The sequence below is a fragment of the Stegostoma tigrinum genome, chromosome 4, assembly GCF_030684315.1.
Source record: "Stegostoma tigrinum isolate sSteTig4 chromosome 4, sSteTig4.hap1, whole genome shotgun sequence".
Taxonomy (NCBI): domain Eukaryota; kingdom Metazoa; phylum Chordata; class Chondrichthyes; order Orectolobiformes; family Stegostomatidae; genus Stegostoma; species Stegostoma tigrinum.
This window is the reverse complement of record NC_081357.1, coordinates 24,830,724-24,843,947: the sequence shown is the minus strand read 5'-3', so window position 1 is coordinate 24,843,947 and position 13,224 is coordinate 24,830,724. Positions and strand designations below refer to the sequence as shown.

At 38.0% G+C, this 13,224-nt stretch overlaps 1 protein-coding gene across 1 annotated transcript in view; it reads right to left on the bottom strand.

The window, feature by feature from the left end:
- The window catches only part of slc22a16 (solute carrier family 22 member 16), a 109,674-nt gene that overhangs the window by 48,713 nt on the left and 47,737 nt on the right, over positions 1 to 13,224 (bottom strand). The window lies entirely within an intron of this gene.

The window sequence follows — 13,224 nt, the reverse complement described above, 5'->3', positions numbered from 1 at the left end:
AGATGGTATTGAATAATCTCTAAACAGAAATTCTAGCAGCAGTTATAAGGCTGTCCTCTGGCCTAACAGCACCAGAATGGTAATGCATTGGTACTCTTAAATTCTATCTCTCTAATATATGACTTTTAGATTAGATTCCCTACAGTGTGGAAACAGGCCCTTTGGCCCAACAAATCCACACCGCCCCTTGAAGCATCTCACCCAGACCCATCCCCCTATAAGCCACAAACCCCTGAACACTACAGGCAATTTAGCACGGCCGATCCACCTAACCTGCACATCTTTGGACTGTGGGAGGAGACCGGAGCACCCGGAGGAAACCCACACAGACACGGGGAGAATGTGTAAACTCCGCACAGTCACCCAAGGCTCAAATCGAACCCGGGTCCCTGGCACTGTGAGGCTGCAGTGCTAACCGTTGAGCCACCGTGCCGCCCATGGTTTTACCAAACCTATCTCAATAGCAATCCTTATTCTAGTGGCAGTACAACCAATGGGGACACATGAAGATCACAATCAGCAATTCAATCACACTTATGGAGCAGTTTAAAACAGAAGTTGTCACATTTATAATCTGCAAAAACATAAGGTCTAATTTTCACTTTGCATAAGAGAATGGCTCTTGAATAAGTTAAAATTAGATCCAATATTATTTAAAACACTGAAGTGATTACTAGTTTATTATTATTGTTAGTTAATTGAGAAACTGGATACTTTTATTCTTTGATACAAACACATCTTTTGAAACTTACTTGTAACTTTTAAGTTTACTAGTGTGGAAATAAACCTATTCTAGTATTTAAGCACAATTGTTTCCCCAAATTAAAGTAGGTTTTATTGCATTCAAATCATTTATTATATCTTTCAGGTGACTTGAGCATGGCCATGGAAAAGGGAGAGAGTAATTTAAGCAAACAACTAATACTAAACTATAAGCTAGTCTCTCACCATGGTGTCTTCCTGTCTCAGGAAGTTTGAGGTCCTCTTCATCCATAGCCATTCTCATTACATGGCAAGATTTATCCTTTTCAGATTATAATGTTAAGCAAAATCTATATGGCATACTTTTTGTGATGAATAATGTCCAGCACTTCCAGAATGATGCAAAACCAAAAGATCAAAATTTATTTTGTGATAGCTTCTCGATATTTGCATAGCTAGTTGTATCTGTACTCAGCCCATTCTCAGGCAATTCAAATTTATTATTAATTAATTATTTATTAAAATTTGTGTCTAAATGTGTTATTTTAGTTCCTCCAAAAGCCAGTCAAGAAGTTCTTCTTTTACTGAAACTAACAGATTATACAAGACTTATGTAAGTATATGTTGACACTGGAGATTTAACGGAACTGAACGATTTTGTTTGATAAAGAAAGCACTTGCAAATGACATAGGCCAGAGTTGGCTGGCTGCACCCAGATCTTAACGTGAATGAACCACTATCAATCCTCTGCAAACTCTAGCAACTATAATGAATCTTTGTTGCATGGGTGTTACTCACAGTTTACTGTATCACGAACAGCTACAGTTAACAGTGCATTGTCAATGTAGTTTTCTCCATCTAACTGCAGTGGGGTTTCATCTTTATACTAGAACACTACCTGAGCACTTGAAATGGCAGCAGGAAAATGTACATGTGAAAACACTCTGTTGGTTCACAGGTGACAAACATATATAATGTATACTGGGAGTTACTAACTGAAACAACTGCCTACTAGTTAAAACATTTCTAATGGCGTTCAAACGTGTGGGATCACTATTTAGCCTTCTGTTGATCACCTGGAGTTTAAAAAAAGGAATCAATTGTTTCTGCAACTATCTGATGTTGTTCCATGCTGTCCTTGTTAAGTTTCAATCACAGTCTTTTTCCAATAACTAAAACATGTAACTCTCTGATGATTCAGTTTTGAGCTGGATGATATTTCAGGATTAATCTTTCTTCTTTGCCACCTCAACATCAGATTTTCTTTATTCAGTTCCAGATAAGCAGCCAAAACTCTTAGGTGCCATGAGCATTGTATATCTGACTGGAATTCTCAACTGCCTAGGTTAATTTGTATTTAAATACATTGTAAATGGAAGCCTAGATATTCAAAAATAAGGTACCATCAATAATTGGTTCAATGGGTGATTTTAATTCAACAGCACAAGTCAGTAAATTAGGTCTCAAAAGTTTGTAGAAAACATATTACCACAAAAATTGTTCTTACTACCAAGAATTGTTCTTACTGACAAAATTAGCACTTTCATAAGATAGTAACACGCCAGCACTTGAATACTCCTTCCATGACGGTAGTTCATTTTTTTGTTTGTGTGCAATAATTTGTTCAAAAACAGGCCTCAAATTCAAGACTCTTTGAATAAATCTTAAATCATAATAAAAGAGACAAAAAGTATACCTCTAAGTATACAAATATCTCCTTTTACAACATTTAGAAATGATACAGAGGTATTCAAGTAGAACAGTCTTCCTGTTCAAATAATTCCTTATATCAGGGAGGCATGTGGTTTGGCCAGATCTGATTTTAAAGAATAATGCAAATCAAACTCAACCAATATCAAAATATGAATCCAGTCACACCAGCTGAGGTTGACTTTTTTATTGAAAAGTGCAGTACAGCAAAACTAATTTTCATATGTATATTCTGCTGTATTTAAAACAAGGAGCTTCTTAAATCCACCAGGCAGAAAGTCTTGGGACCACACAATAGATAATAAGTCTCCTGGTCCTTAGTCCTGAAGAAGGTAAACAAACTTTCCACCTGTAATCAGATGAAAGAGAACCATTTCAAAATTCTTCATAGAAACCATTCTCCTCCTCTGCTTTCTGGATGATTAAAATCTTGAATATAAATGAGAATTACTGGGTGTGAAGTTGAAACAGAGCTAACTATGTTCTAGTTTCAGCTAAACAATTCCCTGTTGCAACTGATCACGTTGCTAATTTACTGATGGAACTTTTGTGTTTGACTTACTCATTATATATAATTATACATGGAATAGGTATTTTTTGGAGGTCAACAAACATCCAATGCTCTCTCTCAGACCCAATCATATCTGAATGAAGCTAGATGTGACAGTTTATTTATACTGCTGCTCAAATATTTTTGAGGCAAGTGAAAAATGTAAGTGGTCATAGGTGACTGATACTGTGCCACACTTTACATTTCTTTCCAATCTGCTACAAAATTGCACTGATAAAATACGAGAACAAGCTACATGAACACCTATTCAAACACTGTACAACATGTGCCAATAGAGGCCAAATAAGACTTTTTAAAAAAACGTAATGAACAATAACCTAGCAAAGGTCTTGCAACTGCCTATTCTAAAATAATGTTTAGGATATAAGATATCGAAAGATATTGTGTCCCGGAGGTGGCAGGAAATAATGTTGGCTTTTTGATAATGATTGGGATGACTGCTGAAATCAGTCTAGCCCTCCTCGCACTACCCAGAAACACCCACTTTTCACTCAGCGAATAGAAGGATCGACCCAGGCTCATTTACCCCTTCCTGACTGAACAAGATTGCTGCCTGTTCCACTATTCCGAATGTGGTATTCTCCCGGGGACAAATCCTGGTACATTGTGTTATGTGCCATGTCCGTCAGTATGTGGGACTGGGTAAGGCTTGTGTGTGGTTGTTAACTGTCACCAATCCTCCATTATCTTTGTTTAGTCTTGGGACTATCTAATGAATAGTGGTAGATGATACATAACTATAGAGTAGCTACAAAGGAGGCACTATTTTGGATAATTGGCTTATTGCATGGCAGCAGTAAGTAGAACTATATTTGGTTAGGTGTAATTACTAGGGCTGTAGGAGCTGATAGAAATGCATCTACTCCCTTCAAAAGCTGGAATAGGCCTCAACCTACAGGCTATGGCTGACATCAGTTGAATGAATGGAGCCAATGTAACATCAAAATTAACCCCTTGGGAGCACTTTACACAGCACCTATCTGCCTGCTAGCTGTGATTTAAGATATAAAACGGTGGTAAATCTGGCATTTCCATGGTCTTTGTGACTCAACACACCAGCAGAGGTTTATAACCAATGTTGATGGACACCATATACAACTAGCAAAAGTTGTTACTTGCTCCAAAAAATTGATTATATGAAATAGAAAGCATATAAATGGGTAGTTTAACGGGGCAGTCATTAGTTACTGCATTACATATATCAGTCCAGCACAGGAACAGCCCCTTCAGCACTCCATGTCTGTGCCAACTATGATGCCTTATCTAAATTGATTCTATCTGCCTTAGGCATGGTCCATATCCTTCTATTCCCTGCTTTTTCATGTGTCTTCCTAAATACCTCTTAAACATTGCTACCGTATCAGCATCTACTACCTCTCCTGGCATCAAGGAATCCCTACAGTGTGGGAGCAGACCATTTAGCCCATCTAATCCACACCAACCCTTCAAAGAGATCCCACCCAGACCCATTCCAAACCCCTGCATTGCCCATGGTCAATCCACCTAAACTGCATGTCAATGGGTTGTGAGGGGATACTGGCTCACTTGGAGGAAACCCACACAGACCTGGGGAAAACGTGCAAACTCCACACAGACCGTTGCCTGAGGTTGGAATTGAACCTGTGTTCCTGCCACTGTGAGGCAGCAGTGCTAACTGCTGAGACACCATTCCACGCAGGATCCACAATCAGGATCCTACCATCGTCTTTACATCTGCTTTAAGCTTTCCTCTGTCACCATAAACCTCTGCTCCCTACTACTTCACATTTCCAACCTGGACGGGCTCATGTAGATGGGGTAACCCTAAGATGAATAATTTTGCTGTCCCAAGTGAGTGTAAGCTCCCAGCACAAAGCTCTAGGCAGCTGGGATCAGTACTCTGGGAATTGGCAGTTCCATTCAGCGTGAGAAAACTAAGAAAAAGAAAGACACTGCTCTGATACAGAGTAAAGATTGCACTTCAGAGGTCAATGCCGGAGCATATCCTGCTCCTGTTTTCTATATTTCTATATTTGTTTCATTCATTTTTGCTTCTTTTTCTGGTTCCTTTAAATCTTTGTCTTCCTGTGATCCTTTCATTTCTTCTACTCCATTGACACCCCTCATGAGTTTGAATGCCACTATCAAATCTCCTCTCAGCTTTCTTTTCTCCAGTTCTAACTTCTCCAATCAATCTTCTTCATGGAAACTCCTCAGTCATGGAACCATTCTTGTGAGTCTCTTCTGCACTATCTCCCATGCCTTCACCTCCTTTCTAAACAGTGGTGCCCAGAACTGGATGCAGTATTCCAGCTGAGACCAATGATTGTTTAATATAAATTCAACAAGCCCTCCTTGTTCTTGCATTGTAAGCCCCTACTGATAGAGTTATGAATTATTAAATATCATGAATTGTCTATTTATATATTTTGCTGTTTCCTATTGGGACAGGTTCTGAGCTTCAGGAGATTCAGGCTCAGATTGATGACCTTTCCAATCCACATGACCCTGCCTCAGTTGCTAAGCTCCTCATTCTCAAAAGAGAGGTCATGTTCTTGCAGTTTGATGCTGCTGTTCGCCATTTGATCAGGTAAAGCATCTATTCTAACAGATACAATTTGAATGGAAATGTTAGTGCTGGTTAATTACTGCATGTTCTGTAGAGTTCTGCCCAGGTGGTTGGTGCTGTATGTGGCCCTGGAAGAGTCTGAAAGGGTCAAAATTTGATTGCGTGCAAGAGCACCACCCACTGTGATGAGACCATGGTGAGAGAGCACAGTCAGATCATATGGAAGACAGAGCTAAGGCTAGGTCCACCTAACAGTCTTTGTAATAATATAGGATCGATTCTTAAATATCTTTTGTAATAATATAGTCTATTCTGCAATGTTATTAGTCACAATGATGCAATAGACCACATCTTATTTACCTGGCAAAATAGACTAGAAGGTGTCCAACCCTCACACACAGGAGATCACGTAAATCCTGAAAGAGTGCATCAACTATTTTGAATCAACCTGGTTCAATATGAAATGAAACAACTACAGAACAGGTGGGACTCGAACCTCCTGGTGAAGAGGCAGACTACCATTGTGCCACAAGAGTCCTTATTAAATTGGCATGTTGGATTACTAGTTCATTGACATTACCATGGTCCCCTATGTGTTTAGAAAATGCAGATACAAATGGTGATAAGTTTGAGATCTAAAGATTTAAAATACTTTCACCAATCCCAAAGAGGTAAGCATGCTGGCACTCCAGAAGATCTCAAGGAAATGAGTCTTGCTGATTGAAGGGCACAGTGCACCTCAGAAAAACCTCTTGTCAACACTTCAGCAAACTGAAGAAATCTGCAACTTCAACCCTGAGGTAGAGGCTGCATCATGATGTAATGGTTAGTGGGAATGATCACAAATCTTAGATCAGTCTCAGAATGTATAGCCTTTAGGGGTTGCAAATTCCTGATACAAAGGGGGATCTTTAATCAGTGCAATAATTCAGTTCAAAAGGGCATTATTGCTATAATCGCACAGATACCAGATGGCACAGCTAGAAAACAGTCAAGAGAGAAATATGTCTAACCTGAGAACAGAGAGCCAGGGGAATTCGGAACCCAATCATTTAAAGCAGATTGGCATTGGGCAATTTAAAGAAGGGAACAACACTGTTTCAATTCAGACAAATCTACTGAAGCTGCAACAGGCGAAAGACTTATAGTTATCGTAATGGTCAGTGATCACACTTGAAATGTAGTCACAAATGTACTTCCATTTAAATTAAAATAATCTAAATTAAATTGATTGAAATTTAATATACAATAAACCTTAGTTGCTCAGTGGGATGAATACCACTGCTTATTCATAGATATGTAGTTATATCAATGAAACAGATGGTGTTGATGTTGGACTGTGTAGGTTTGTGATGAACATTGCACTGAGAATAGGATTTCTTTGAGTGTTCAGCCTGCTTAGCAAGAGCAATGCACAGAGCACAGGATGTCCGCTTCTACTCTACTGGCAACAGGAACTTCAAGCACTTTACTGCTTTGTTAAGTAAAGAAAAAATCCAGCATAAACCCATTCAGGGAATTGATTGAACTTGTTTTTATATTTAACTTCTCTTTGCCTCTCTCTCTCTTTCTCTCTCTCTCTGACTCCCTCTCTGTATCTCCCATTCTATCTCCATGTACACAGATCCTTGAAAGTTGCCACCCAGGTTGACAGGGCTGTTAAGAAGGCATACAGTGTTTTAGCTTTTATTAATAGAGGGATCGAGTTCTGGAACCAAGAGGTTATGGTGAAGCTGTACAAAACTCTGGTGCGGCTGCACTTGGAGTATTGTGTACAGTTCTGGTCACCGCATTATAAGAAGGATGTGGAAGCTTTGGAAAGGGTGCAGAGGAGATTTACTAGGACATTGCCTGGTATGGAGGGAAGGTCTTACGAGGAAAGGCTGAGGGACTTGAGGCTGTTTTCATTAGAGAGAAGAAGGTTGAGAGGTGACTTAATTGAAACATATAAAATAATCAGACGGTTAGATAGGGTGGATAAGGAGAGCCTTTTTCCTAGGATGGTGACGGCGAGCACAAGGGGGCATAGCTTTAAATTGAGGGGTGAAAGATATAGGACAGATGTCAGAGGTAGTTTCTTAACTCAGAGAGTAGTAAGGGAATGGAACGCTTTGCCTGCGACGGTAGTAGATTCTCCAACTTTAGGTACATTTAAGTTGTCATTGGATAAGCATATGGACGTACATGGAATAGTATAGGTTAGATGGGCTTGAGATCGGTATGACAGGTTGGCACAACATCGAGGGCTGAAGGGCCTGTACTGTGCTGTAATGTTCTATGTTCTAATTCTCCCTGGTGTCTGCATCAAATTTCTCCCTCAATGAAGTCATCAAATCAGACAGTTTGGTCATTATTATGTTGTCGTTTGTAGTACTTTGCTGTGTGCAAATAGCTGATAGATTTTCCACTTTAGAGTAACTACTTTACTAGGAAGTATTTCATTGGCTGTAAAGCACTTTGGGACACCTTGATGTCATGCTAGGCACTCTGCAAGTGCAAGTTGTTCCGTTTTTTAAAAATTTGCAATGCTATTAAATAAATATACAAGGACGCACATTATGTGAAACATTAATGCTAAATTTTGAAATCACCGTACCCGTTTAAGTTTTGCAAAATTGATATTTGATGTAGATTCAAGCTTGGTTTACCAATTTGTATAGGTGTGTTTCAAAATTTCAACATCACCTGGATTTACTGCATTATCCTGATCTTAATTTATTGTTTAAAATAAACAAATTGTTAATACTTTTTTCGTTTTCTTACAAGAGCGTGTTCTATCCAGATTATTTTCAAGTTATTCAATTTTCTAATCATTTATTACAAACCAAGAAACAAGTTAGAAAAACTATTTGTAAATCAGTTGTGCTAACCTTTTCACATTAGTCTCTGGTTAATAACTCATGTTTTGTTATTTGCTAAAAGGTCAGTCATTCTAAGGACTGCCAAGTTGATCCCTGTTACAAAAATGTATAATTGTTAAACTAAAATCTATTTATTCGCTGATTTATAACCTACTATCTCTTGCAATGAATTCTTAATGTATCCATCCAATTTATCTTCCTGTCCTACTAAATTTTTGTGCCAGAAATTGACAGAGATAATCAAGTAAATTCAGCATTGGTATTTTTATGGAGGGAGGTAGTAAATATTCAATTTAGTGTTTCCAATTGGCTAAAAAAATTTGCATTTAGCCAAACAGAATTCTGTTTTGCTCCTCCCATCAAACCATATGGTGCAAGCAAGCAGAAGAAACTATTTAAATTTTTATAGTATCTTTAATTTAGACAAACATCTCATAGGCCTTCTAAGGTCCATGGTTTTAAAAATTGACACCAAGTCAAAGAAGATGTTAGAAGAACTTTCAACAAATAGCGTGGCTGCAGCATTAGGATTTAAACAGCACTTTAAAGGACTAGCGGGGTTTCAAACAGGTAGCTGAAAGCATGGCTTCCAATGGTAGAACAGAAGGTGGTAGAAGGTGCATTGAAGACAGAAGTTGGAATTACAGAGACCTGATGATTGATGGGCTGGAGGAGATTACTGAGATTACAGGATAAGGCCATGGAATCTGAGCAAAGCAAAGGAAATAATTTAAAGTTTGTTTCCAAAAGAAAAATTCAAAGCATAAAATTACACAGAGATATAAATTAAGGAAATGTGGAAAATCTGTGCTAATGCATTTCTTTGGAGGTGAGAATGAAATCAAGTCTTTGGACCCAGAAAGGATATAGCAACGTACTTTCCAAAATGTGAAAAGCCAAAAACTATGAAAGACAAAAAGACTTGGCCTCCCACTACATTATAATTAAAATGTCATGAACAAGTATAGACAAAATAATCAAGAATACTAATGAATGTTGGCCTTTATATCTGAAGGAACATAAGAGAAAACACCTGGAGTACTAGGAGTAGTTCTGGGCAACATACCTGAGGAAGGATATATCATTTTAGTACAGCATCAAATGCTAAGGACAGACGCCACAAACTGATACAGCCCGGAATTTAGAAAGTTATGCAATGATTTGATCAAAGTTTTGAAGATGTTAAGGCAAACATAAAGAATAGACTGTGAGTAATTGTTCCTGCTGATCAGCATGCTATGGCTGGTAAAAAGATGTATTAGTAAAACAATAATGCCAGACCATCAGGAGCAAAGTTAGGGGAAAAAGTCTAAATGCAAAAGGGGTTAGACATTTGAAATTTTCTTATGAAAATCATAATCGATACTAGATCAATTGCTAACTTCAAAATTAAACAGCCTAAGGCAGGAAACAAATGGGATAAAGTCAGTATGGAGATCTTCCACAAATCTGCCATGGTCTTTTTGAATGACACACAAGGCTTCAAGGATTAAAAGTTCTACAGTAGTTCTCAAATAGACTAGTGAATCTCTCTTGGCAATTCTGAAATAGTGCACCAGACTCTTGTATGTGGCTGCTGATGGCAAATGTTCTAAGTTTTTGACAGTGTAATGCAGAATTAATTAGATTAGGATAATATGTAAAAGTAAAATACTGCTGAAAATCTGAAATAAAAACAGAAAATTCTGGAGAAACTCAGCAAATCTGGCAGGATTCTGGAAGGATTAGAATAAATTGCGACAAAATAAAGTAAAATTGAAGTTAAAACAATATGAAGTTAACAAAAGCAATAAAGTATTTAGGAAAATAGAGACAACAGACTGAGGAACCATTTGTTTGTTTAATTGTATTTTTATCTAATTAATTAGATTATTGCTTCCATATTTATACTTGTTGTATTGTGACAAACAAATTTTACATGGTTCCAGCTTCACTCCAGAGTAATGTGCACATAATCCAGGCTGATATTTCAGGGTATTATTGAGGGAGTGTAGCACTATTGGAGTAGTTGTATTCCAATTGAGGCATTGAACCAAGGTGCCATGTATTTTCTCAGATGAGCATAAAAGATCCCCCATCACGATCTGAATAAAAGCAGGGGATTTGTCCATAGTATCCTGGTCAATATTTAACCTACATTTAATATTGCAAAAAACTGAATTATCTAGTCATTTTTCTTTGGCTGTTTTTGGAACTGTGCCATGCAAAAATCTAGCTAATAGATTTCCCTGCTTTAGTGAAGTAACTACACTTGAAAAGTAATCTATTAACTGTGCATTGCTTTTTACAAGTCTTATGGTTTTAAAAAGCATCTTGTAAATACATGAGCTTTTCTTTAGAAAATACCTCAGCATGATTAATTTCCCTGCGCTTGTCAGCAATGGAATGGTTTATTCTTCCATTCAACAATCACTGAAATTACATATAAGATGTAATGCACCGTCATTGTAAATTTATTTGTTTCTCTACATGCAGCTAAAAGACATTTTGTGAAGGAAGATTTTCTTAGAGGGATCTATCAAATAGGTATTATTAATACATTGAGATTTTAAAGTATCATTTCCCTTTCATACAAATTTCCCGCCAATCAGAACAGGTAGAATTTAGAGTCAGCAAGGAACAATGTAATACATCACAAAATCAGTTCCTTGCAAATGACACTAATTCATTCCTTGCCTCAATCACTATTATACACATTTGACCACAAAAAAAACGGATATTTTGTCCATCAGATCTACATGGCACTTTTTTTATCCACACAAGCCTAAGTTTAATCCCATACTCTCAGTTTTGATTGCCTTACTGTTTTAACATCATTTTTTAAAATCTGATTTCCTTATGAACAAGAATGCACTGTTTTTAACTTTCACAAGCAAACCATTTTCTATGCGAAGAATAATTCTCTAATTTCCCCCTAAATGATTGATCTTCACCTTGTTCCCTGTTCATATCATTTGACTCACCAGCAGAAACTTTTTTTAACTTCTTAATCTTGGAAAATTCTACTAAGTAACGTCCTGTGTAAATGCTTCACTTCTCAAAAATGCATTCAATGCCGCAAACTTTATCTTCAACAATATCTACTCAACTCATGCTACATGTTCAGAGATAAAGAAATCCAGAAGTGAGATCAGAGTTACTATCCTTGACGTCATGGCTGCATTTTGTAGTGAGGTCAGGCAGGTGGAACTTATGAAGATGAATTCCCTGATTGGGGCTGTAAATCTGGTCCAATCAGGGAGTCCTGGTTGACAGATATAAACAGGAGTGTCACAGGTTCTGCTGACCCTGAGATCTGGCTCTGAGGAAACTGGATTGGTGTCAAGCACTGCCACTTGTAAATAAATGGTGACTTGGTGACAGGATACTGGCCTTTGCGGAGTGATTTTGGTACTAATGAGAAAAAAAAAGCAAGGTCCTGAAGAAATTTGCTTGCAACAGTTGTCTTTCAGTTGGGGTAAGAATTTCTAGTATCATGTCATTAGTTGGAAAGCTTGGCCTGTTCAATCCTGCCATTGAAGACTGGTAGTATGGAAAGTATACATTATCTTCTCTGGGCAAATTACACTAGGGCAAATGAAAAGCAATGAGCAATCTTCCTGACAGCTTATGAACCCACAGCTTTTTTTTTTAATTATTAGGACCCTAGTGCACCTGGAGGTATCAGATACTAAAACTTGTCAAGAGTTGACAGATTTAGTTAAGGAATATTATGACCCTGAGCCGCCTCTAATTCTGAGTATTGCTTTTACTCAGCAATTCAAGAATTGGGGAATTCATAACAGGGTTTTTGGCTAGGTTAAGATGACTGGCAGAGGCATGTGACTTTCCTTTAACACTTAAGGACTAACCCTAACCCTATCGCAGGTGGGATTAAAGATGTAACCATGCAAATGCACCTCCTAGCTGAAGCCCAGATGAACTCCAATAAGCACTACAACTGGAGTTATCATTGGAAAAATGTATTAAGTGCACCACATGAGTTCCAGGGTATTCATATACCAGCTTAACTGAGCTTGGAGAACACCAGTGAGTGAAGGCAATCGCATAGCCTCACTCAAGACATATCCTGAACAGAAAGGGACTCTCGGTTAGACCACAGCAAAATAAAACCAAGCCTCAGCCAAATAGTTAAAATTTTTTTCAGGATTCTAGCTGACAAACCATTGTAGTTGCTACTAGTACATGGACTCGAGACTGTGAAATAGTCCCACTGGACCTAAACTAAGTAAGAGAACTTGGGCTGGTATCCAGGAGAATGCACACTCTGGAAAGTCCACCGACATTTGGTCTGGAACAGTTAAATTGCTTAGCAACATCCAGATCAGAACCAATCAAATAAATGTCTGGTTTACGTGATCACCCAGTTTAATGGAGCTCAATGTTAGCCTGCAGAATACGAGTGATTCCAGAACTAATCTTTAACAAAATCTGCTTTGGACTCCAACTCTTAAGTCTACAGAAGACTTCTGCCAGACTGAGAACCTATACCAGGGAACCTTTACAGATTAAGGGTACAACTTTGGTTCTGGTCTTTTGAGAAGCAGCTGGTTCAGTTACCACTGATCGTAGTGAAAGACTTGAACCCAAGCTTGATGGGGCAAAATTGGTTGAGAAAGTTTCAACATTAGCTCAACATTTCTCTATTAGAAAAATGAGCAAAGTCCTAATTAAATACGTGGAAACAACACGTGGAAACTTTTCAGGAAGGCCTAGATCAAGGGAGCCACAGTTAGCCTGCATTCTATTATTCTGCAAGGCCCAAGCGATTTGCTTTACAGGCAAAAGCAGAGGTGGTAATCAGAAGGCTGGAAAATGAAGGAATTATCAA